Source organism: Balaenoptera ricei, chromosome 8, assembly GCF_028023285.1.
Source record: "Balaenoptera ricei isolate mBalRic1 chromosome 8, mBalRic1.hap2, whole genome shotgun sequence".
Lineage (NCBI taxonomy): Eukaryota > Metazoa > Chordata > Mammalia > Artiodactyla > Balaenopteridae > Balaenoptera > Balaenoptera ricei.
In genome coordinates, this window is record NC_082646.1 from 17575902 (window position 1) to 17586067 (window position 10166).

The following is a 10166-nucleotide window of genomic DNA, read 5'->3' on the forward strand; positions in this document are numbered from 1 at the left end:
GACCTCACTCCATGGAATATTCCCTGGGGTCTGAGGTTCTCTGTTAGTCCAGTGGTTTGGACTCTGAGCTCCCACCGCAGGAGCTCTGGCCTGACCCCCAGCTCGTGAACCAAGACCCCACAAGCCTCACAGTGCAGCAAAAAAAAAAAAAAAGAAGAGAAAGAAAAAGAAAGAAAGGAGCAGAACAATAACGAAGAGTAAACTATAAAATAAGGGTAGAAAACTAACAGATAAGTTAGAAAGAATTAAAAAATTAAAATATAGATGAAACAACAACCAGAAGGTAAAACAGAACCACAATAGTAAAAAAGAGGAGAAAAAATAATGCCAGAAAAGGCCTTGGCTGTGGGGGGTGTGGCTTAGGCAGGGGCGGGGTTTAGGTGGTTGGTGGGGCCTATGCTTAGGACCCACTGGGCCAGAAGAGGCCCTGGGGGAGGGTGGGTGCTTAGGCTTAATGCAGCAGGAGGGGCCCAGGAGTGCCTCTGGACTTAGAGGTCGGAGAACCAGGTCCAGGACCGCAGCAGGTTCACTGGGCCTGAGTAGGCGGGGGAAATGCTAGGTGCATTCCCCCTGTTGCTCCAATCCTGGAGGGCCCCTCCCCATTGGCCTCTCTTCTTCTTTCCCCCTCCCTCCCTCCTATTCCTCTAGGAGCCATGCTGCCAGAGGTGGCCCCAGAAGGTAGGGGACCAGACCTGGAAGCCCAACAGGCTTCCCTGGAAGGAGTGGGTGGGGGAAATACCCTCTGCATCTCCCCTGATCTTCCAATCCCAGAGGGCCCCTCCCTGTCTGCCTCTACTCCTCTTCCCCCCTCCTCCCTCCCTCCCTCTTATGCCCCTAGGACCCCCAGAGCTGGAGGGGGCCTCAGAGAACAGAGAATCAGGCTCAGGAGCCCAGCAGGCTTCCCAGGGCCCTATTGGGGGGGGGGAAATGCCCACTGCACCTTCCCTGATCTTCTGGTCCTGGAGGGTTACCCCCCACCATCTGCCTCTCTTCCTCTTCCCCCCTCCTCCCTCCCTCCCATGCCCCGACCCACGAGGCCGGAGGGGGCCCCGGAGAATGAAGGACCAGGCCGGGACCCAGTAGGCCCCCAGGCCGAGTGGGCAGGGGAAACACCTGCCACACCTACCCTGATCCTCTGATCCTGAAGGGGCCCGCCTGGTCCACCTCTCCTCTTCTCCCCCCACCTCCCTCCTACACCCCTAGGACCAACATGGCCCAAAAGGGGCCATGGAGGGCAGGGGATCCAGCCCAGGAGCCCAACAGGTTTCCCGGGCCGAGTGAGTGGGAGAAACACCTGCCCTGCCTCCCCTGATCCTCTGAGCCCCTAAGGGTCCCTCCAGGAGTGGGAACCCCTCCCCGCTCCCAGCCACCCCTCAGGGACACCAGTCCTGTCCGGCCTCCACTTCTCCTCCCCCCTCACCCCCCCCAACATCCTACCCAGTTGCTCAGGGGTTCCTCCCATCTCCTTGGGCACCAAGGTCCCCTACCAGTGTCCAGCAGGCACCCTAGTTGTAGGGAGACTCAAACTCCGTGTCTTCCCACACTGCCATCTTGACTCCACCCCCCAATACCAGACTATCTTAATTGCAATTGTTTTTTAATAAATTGTTATCTGGTAGGATAGGCCCTTTATTTTAAGCTTCTTCTACAGGTTTGGTTTCCTACTTTTGGATTGTTGCTCTTCCATATAATAATTAGTCATCGTATAGAGGTCTGATGGAATTTGGAGGAGAATTGCAATCCACATGATATTAAACTTTCTTATTCATAAACATGACATACCATTTCATTTGTTCAGGTCTTCTTTTATGTCCTTCAGTGTTTTACAATGTTGCCCATAAAAATGTTTTATATCCTGTTTTAATTTTAGATGTTACTGCAAATAGAATTTTTTACTATTATATTTTTAATTGGTCATTATTACTGCTTAGAATACAACTGATTTTATATGTTGATTAGTTTCCTAGGGCTGCCATAACAAAGTACAATAAACTGTGTGGCTGAAACCACATAAATTTATTCTTTCACACTTTGGGAGGCTAGAATCTGAAATCAAGGTGTCAGTAAGATGACACTCCTTCTGAAGGCTCTAGGGAAGAATCCTTGCTCACCTGCCTCGGCTTCTAGTACCCCAGGCATTTCTTGGCTTCTGGCAACAGACTCCAATCTCTGCCTCCATCTCCACATGGCCTCTTTCGCTCTGTGTCCTCTTTTCTTTTTACAAGGACAGCAGTCATTGAACTTCGGGCCTAACCTAAATTGAGAATGATTCCATCTTGAGATCCTTAACTAATTACATCTGCAAAGACCCTATTTCTAAATAAGGTCACAATCTGAGATTCCAGGTGGACATGAATTTTGGGTGGACACTATTCAACTCACTTACAATCTTATATCAAACAACTTGACCAAATTTTCTTATTATTTCTAATAGCTTGTGGATTATCATAACTTTTATGTCATCGTCAAACGACAGTTTTCTCATTTTCTGTCTCTTCTGTCATTTTTTTTTTTGTTCCCCCTTAGGTCTTCTTACTTTTGCTACAACTCCAGGAAAATATTGAACAAAAGTTGTAATGACAAGCAACTTTAATTTGTTCCTAACTTGAGTATGAATTCTTCTAAAATTTCACAGGTAAGTGTAATGTAATATTTTATGTAGGGCTTTAATAAATATCCTATATTATACTAATCAAGTTTCCTTCAATTCCTAGTTTGCTAAGAGGTTGTTTTTACATTGTTGTGTTTTCAAATTATGAATGAGTGTTGCATTTTATTGTCTTTTTTTTCAGCATCAATTGAAATTATCACATTTCTTTTATCTAAGTGTTAATGTAGTTGTCAGGGAGGAAAAATTGTTCCTCTATCCTCCTACGTTCAGCAGCTGGAGTCCTATATATTTTGTCTTTTTCTCTCTTGATCAGATTTACTAGAAAGTTGCTCATTTTTAGTTTTGTTCTAAGAATTGGCTTTTTATTCTGTTGATCATTTCTATTGTTTCTTTGTTTTATCTCTTATTAGTATCTGCTCCTACATTTGTGATTTCCTTACTTTAACTTTCTTCAGGTTTACTATGCTGTTCTTTTTCTATTCTTGACTTGGACATCTAGCTCATTTAGTGTTAATTCTTATTGCTATTTAATAGCTGCATTTACAGTTATATATTTCCCCCTCAGTACGACTTGGTGGCTTTCCACAACATTTGACATAAAGTACTTTCATTGCTATTCACTGTCAAATATTTTATGATTTCATTGTGCTTTACATATAAATGATGAATTTAAAAGTTGTTGAGATTTCCCTTGTGACTCAATATTTTTGATTTTCACACGTACTTGAAAATAATGTAGTGTCTCTGTTTGTTTCCTTGGTTTTTACCCTACCTTTCTGGGATTCTTATTAAATATGGATATTGACATTTTTATTTCTTTGCTCCATATCTTTTAACTTGTCTTTCACATTCTTTCAACTCCTTCTTGATGATTTCTGGAGAGTTCTTCAACCTGATCTTCCAGGTTACTAATTTTATTTTTGTATACATTGTCCTCTTGCACTCTACTATTATTTTTTTTTTTCCTTAAAGCTGCTAGTTGAGCAGGGCTTTTTTTTTTTAATATTTCATGAACATCATTTATTGATTGATTGATTGATTGATTGATTGATTGATGGCTGTGTTGGGTCTTCGTTTCTGTGCGAGGGCTTTCTCTAGTTGCGGCGAGCGGGGGCCACTCTTCTTTGCGGTGCGCGGGCCTCTCACTATCGCGGCCTCTCTTGTTGCGGAGCACAGGCTCCAGACGTGCAGGCTCAGTAATTGTGGCTCACGGGCCCAGTTGCTCCGCGGCATGTGGGATCTTCCCAGATCAGGGCTCGAACCCATGTCCCCTGCATTGGCAGGCAGATTCTCAACCACTGCGCCACCAGGGAAGCCCGCACTCTACTGTTATTTATTTTCATTATTATATATTGTAGACCGAGACTCTTCCACTAGTTCTTCTTTATGACTGCTCATTTGTGCTTTACAGTCAGGCAATTGGTACCTCTTCTCTCTCTCGAATGATATTTATTATGCTTAATTCTAATTCTTGCTCTATGTGGCCCATTACTTTTCTCCTTTTTTATATAGTGACTGTGCTCTTCAGATGTCTCATTATTTTTTCCTGTGAGGTCACATTTCCCTGGAATTATTGGCTATCAATGGTAATGTCTTCCTAGGAAAACAGGCCAAATTCCAAGCCTTAGCTTGTGCCATTGGTAGTGAATTTGCAGGGGTTCTTAAAAGGATTCTTTAGTACTAAGAGCCTGTTTTGATCTGTCCTCAACAATTTTCCATTCTGTTACTCACACACCCAACCCTAAGTGACTTTTCTGTACCTCCACCCAAGTACGGTTTTCCTAAGAGCTGTCATCCTCTTATGATCTTAGTCATCTAAACCAGAGGTTCTCAACCAAAGGAAGTATTTGGAAATGTGTGAGGGAAATTTGGGGGTTGCTCTATTGACACTGGGTTACTACAGGCATTTAGGGCAAGGGGCTGGGGTACTAAACATGCATTATTATAACGCATAGAAAAATCCCACACAATGAAGGACTGTCCCAAACAGAATGACAGTAGTGCCCCCAGTAGTGATGGGGCGGAAGTTAAAGTTTAGGACTAGCTCATTCGTTTGCACAGGAAGGTTTCTCCTCTGTACTCTCAGGGTCCCATAGTGGTGCCTGATGCTACTACACTGCCCCCAGTCAGGTGCTCGGAGAGATGCTATTTCTCTGCCCTACAGTAGCAAGGTGGCAATCATTGTTCTAACCAGGGTATTATAAGGAGATTAAAAGGACTCAGAATGCTCGCCTCAATCTTTATCCTGCCCATGGCTTCCAGCTGTTTCCTGCCCTGGGTTGGCTTCCTCTCCCCAAACCCTCACCTCCATCAGGCACAACAGAACCCAGTTATCTTGGACTTCCTAGGGATATCTCACAGTTTTTATTAATATCTCAAATACATCACCTCCTCTCACTTCCATGGCATCTCCAGGGCTGGATCAAGTGAGGGAATCAACACCCTCTATTAGTATCCCATCCTGCTACCTCACAGGAACACTGATTATTAACAATATATGAAGAAAAAGTACATGGAAAACTAATTTTGAAAAACGAGAGCAACAAAAGGAGATTCACCCCAGCAGATAATAAGATATTGTATCTCTATATTTGTATAAAGCCATGTTTTTTAAAAAAGCAAAATGAAACCCAAAAGAATAACATTTACAGAAAAATAGACCAAACAGGATTATAAAGCCCAGAAACATACCAGGTATAGATGGCAACATGAAATGATAGAAGTGGCAGCACCAATCTGTGTGAACATGATAGACTATTTGGTAAGGCATTTAGTAGATGATTTGGGGGAAAATGAACCATTTCATAGAGAAATATATTATTTTCTCCACTTGAGAAAGCTTTTAAACTCTTTCTCTTGAAATAATTTTATAATTACAGAAAAGTTTCAAAAATAGTACAGAGAGCTCTCATATACCCTTCAGCCAGCTTCTCTCAATGATAACATCTTGTGTAACCATTGTGCAATGTTCAAACTCAAGAAATTAACATTGGTAGATTAGTAGCTAAACTACAGACTTTGTATGAATTTCACCAGTGTTTCCACGAATGTCCTTTCTCTGTTCTAGAACCCAATCTAAGGCAGCCACATTGCATTCAGTCATCGTGTCTCCTAAGTGTCTTCCAATCTCTGAAAGCTGCTTAATTTGGCATTATTTTTCGTGATCACTACACTTTTGAATAGTATTGTCAGTTTGTCAATTGTCCCTCAATTTTGTCCTATCTAATATTTTCTCATAATTAGATTGGGGTCATGCATTTTTCTCAAGAATATCACAGAAGTGGTGTGCCCTTCTCGGTACAACATCATGAAAGGAGATACATCTTATTACTGCTGATATTAACCTTGACCATTTGTGTAAGCCGGTGTCTGCTGATTTTCTCCCTAAAGTTACTATTTTTCACTTTGAAATTAATAAATGTATTGGTGGAAAGATATTCTTGTTTCTCCTCAAACTTTCACCCAGTGGTTTTAGGATTCATCAGCAGATCTTGACTATTCCAACTATTCCTGCAGTGTTCTAATGCAGAGAAATGATGTACCTTGACAATGTATCTGTTTATATTAGGAAATGGAATACTTTTCATTCTGAACTGTCTGTATTTAAGTTGCTCCACTTCATTCATGTTTTTCATAATAAAAAAGGGGCATACACTTGCTTTACAATCATTTAACTAAAAGCGTCTTGAGTAGTATAAGCGTTCCAGTCAACCCTGAAGGCCAAGACTTCTTGCAGAATTTTAAAATAAGTTCCTCTTCATTCCACCTTGGAGGTAAAGTCCCAGTCGGGCAAACCTGTTACTCAATGTTTGGTCGGAAACTGACTAGGTGGCCAGATGTCCATATTCTCTTGTTCAAGCTGTGCAAATCCATCCAAGTTGTTCAGGAAACCAGTCACATCACTGCCTGAACAAGCACATTCATTTACTTATCCACAAAAATCCCTGGACACGTGCTGCTAGGATCACTAAAATATCAAAGTCAAGGGCATTTGAAAAAGATGCTCACAGTTTTCTTGTGTGTCACTTTTTCATCTTCCTGGAAAACATGTTGTTTCCTGCTGCCAGTGAATAAAAATCTAATAACTTGTTTTTGCAATATGTGTACTAGCTGGTTTCATGTAATTTGGACAGTGTCTCACATTTTAGAATTGAATCCTGTCTGAGAATTTGGAGGGTGAGATAAAAGTCTTCCTCCCAGCCCCCCAACATACGCCAGTGCCTCACAGAGATGGAAAGCACTGCTGAGGACCTAACTGAAAGAGCCTTCAGGACATGATTCAGCCCTGGTAGTGAGCTGGGAACAACCCCAGCAGCTGGCACAGGTTTTCGTTGTGCCCCACCAGTAGTGCCTTTCTGCCTCTGCTTCTCCTACTTGTGCTGTGAACATCTAAGTTCTACTCTCTGTCTTCTCTGCTTTGTGGGTCCTGCTGCCTTGTGTCTTCTGCTATCTCATGCCTGCTGGCAGTACCTTGGAGTGGATAAAAATGCAGCTCTGGAGATCTGGCTTCATGGCCTGCCTCTTCCAGGTGCTGATTCTGTGAACTTAGTTAATGTTTAAACATCCTGTACCTGTGAACTTAGTTAATGTTTAAACATCCTGTACCGCACTGTCCTCATCTGAAAATGGTGATGACCTCATAGTGTAGTTCTGAGGGTTAAGTGGGTTAGTGCATGAAAAGCACTAGAACAGTGCCTGGTAAGTCCTCGAATAAATGTTAGCTGTTGCTATTTGATCCGTGAGTCTCTCCCATCTACACCCACCGACCTCTTCCTTCTCCACATGTATGTGTCTCTTTCAAACTCCAGCAAATAGGAGATCTGAATGTACGCAGTCACCATTGAAAGGGAGCATCCATATTTGGCAGGCATCTCATCCCAAGTTTGAAACAGGTGCTCATCTCTGTTATAGGTGGCCAGGTAACAATGACTTAGGCATAATGAAGCAGATTTAAATCACTGTTTCACCACCTTTTTCAAAGAGAGCTCTGGGCACGGCAGTCCCTCTGAACTTCATACACTTTCGCACAATACCTGAAAACGGCACAGAGGCCATGGTGATCTGTTACTAGTAAACCTGGGGCCATGGTGAGTTATCTACTCATGTGTCTGCCTCAGCATTGACCTTTCCCCCCACCCACCCCCCATCAACATGGCTGAGCTGCACAGCCTATGCCCTTCTTCATTACATTAGTGACATAGAGTCCTATGCCAAGTTCTCACTGCTGGAACCTTGAGACTTCTTGCTATTGCATCTTCTTTCATCCTTCCTCTCCTTGTACTCAGATCCCATGGACACAAGACTTCCCACCATTCAGTGCAGCCTCCTTGGCAATGGGGTGCATCTTGTTTGATTCCTGAGGTCACGGCAGCCACTTCCCTAACTTGTGGTTGAGTCCCCACTGCGTGTTTCCTGGTTATCTACTCTTCACTGTGCCCGTTTTGCTTGGGCTCCTTTAGACCCCTGCCAAGGTAAGACTACCCTTACCCTATTCACATCCCCAAAGAATTGATGCTCTCCTGGGTTATATTTTATTGTGTGAACTCATGGCTCTATGTTCCTACTTCTGACTGAGCTCTCATGTTCAGACTACTCATTTAGATCCATAAATGTAAGGGAAAGGAAACTGCTCAAAGATGATGAGGAAACCACATACTAACTGCAAAGAGCCCGTATATCGTGCTCACACCAGGCTTTTGAGCAAACTGAAAGAAAACGTGGTTAAAAAAAAAGAAAGAAAAAGAAAAAAAGAGCCTTTTCTTTTAAGTATATTGAACAATAAATATATGAACCACAGGATCTACCTGAACTTGGTTCTACCATATGTATTGGAGTCACGCTGAGTAGTGAAAAGTGCTCTGAATCAGAGGTCAAAGTGGCAGGAATCCTGGTCTCAGCTCTGTTTCAAAGCTCACTGGATGACCTGGACAAATCATTTAAACTCTCCTCTGTGCTCCCAGTTCCTCAAGTCAAGCATTTCTATTAAACCAACCTCAGGTTAACATTAAATATCAAGATTGATATGACTAAAGCAGAATTAAAATCCATAAATCCATGTGTCTCAGAGTAGGCTGTGAACTTGGGTGGTTGCTGGCACCGGTCTCCTACGGAGCAGCCAAACCAGACCTACTGCAAATATTTATCTCTTGTTAGAGACTCCCTAGAGAGGAAGTGAGCAACTTGGACCAGTCATATAAGGTTAAAACAGCTTTTTCAACAGTCATTATGTAAAGACATAAGAAAGTATTGTTAAGGCCAGTTCCATAGAGCATGATCAAGGATGTTGGGACCATTATCAAAATCCTAAAGATCCTTGTGAAATAGGTCTTGATTTCTTGCTTATGCATATGACTGAAAGGATTGGTGTAGATGTTTAAAGATGTTTAACTTCCTGTGTGAGGCAGCACTAATGAAACTGTGGAAGGATCCACAGTGTAATCAGCTACTGCTTCCTCTGGGCGCTGGTGCATTTGTCCTGGGCACATGCTCTTTCTGGCACCATTTCTACCGGTTCAAGAATACAAATCCCAGATGGATTCAAACCCATGACTGTAAGCAGTCACTCTCTTGGTCTCAGAGTGAATCAATATCATTGTCTTGCCTACATTGTATTTGAGGTTCTTTTTTCTTTCTTTTTTTTTTTAATTTTACTTATTTATTTATGGCTGTGTTGGGTCTTCGTTTCTGTGCGAGGGCTTTCTCCGGTTGCGGCAAGTGGGGGCCACTCTTCATCACGGTGCACGGGCCTCTCACTATCGCGGCCTCTCTTGTTGCGGAGCACAGGCTCCAGACGCGCAGGCTCAGCAATTGTGGCTCACGGGCCCAGTTGCTCCGCAGCACGTGGGATCCTTCCAGACCAGGGCTCGAACCCGTGTCCCCTGCATTGGCAGGCAGATTCTCAACCACTGCGCCACCAGGGAAGCCCGGTTCTTTCTTAATTCAGCAAATTTTACTGAGTACCTACTCTGTACTAGATAATACGCACTTGAATCTGGCAACTGGGTCTTGATGAGGCTCAGACAGAGATTAAGTGGTTCAGCTTCCCACGGATGACTATTCATTCAAACTTCCAGATTCATTCACACTTTTTCTTGTCAGGTATTTATTGTACACTTACTGAAATTAACTAATAAAGTCTAAGAACATTAAAATTATCTCATCTAACCATACTGAGAATTTCATTTCTCCTCCCCACCTCTGCATGAACTGAGAACTGCAGCTGTGATCCAGGTGCCTCCTTAAGGTGGAGCTGGCAAGCCTGACACTCACCTTACCTGAAACAAGCAGAGGGTTCTGGATCTAAGCTCAAAGCATGCAGACTGCAATTTACACCTGTGATATGTCTTGGCACAGAGGAGAGGTACCCCCGTAATACACCGGTGGCTTCAGAACAAAGCCTTACCACCCAGCTCACCATTGTTCCTGTGTATGGAATTAAGCAAAGTCTTTAAACTAAAGGTATGAAAATATTTGCAAAATTGGGGAGGTCAGGGAAAGGAGTAACATTTATTCTTGGGTGCAGAAACTTTTAATGTCTATGTATAAACTGGGGATC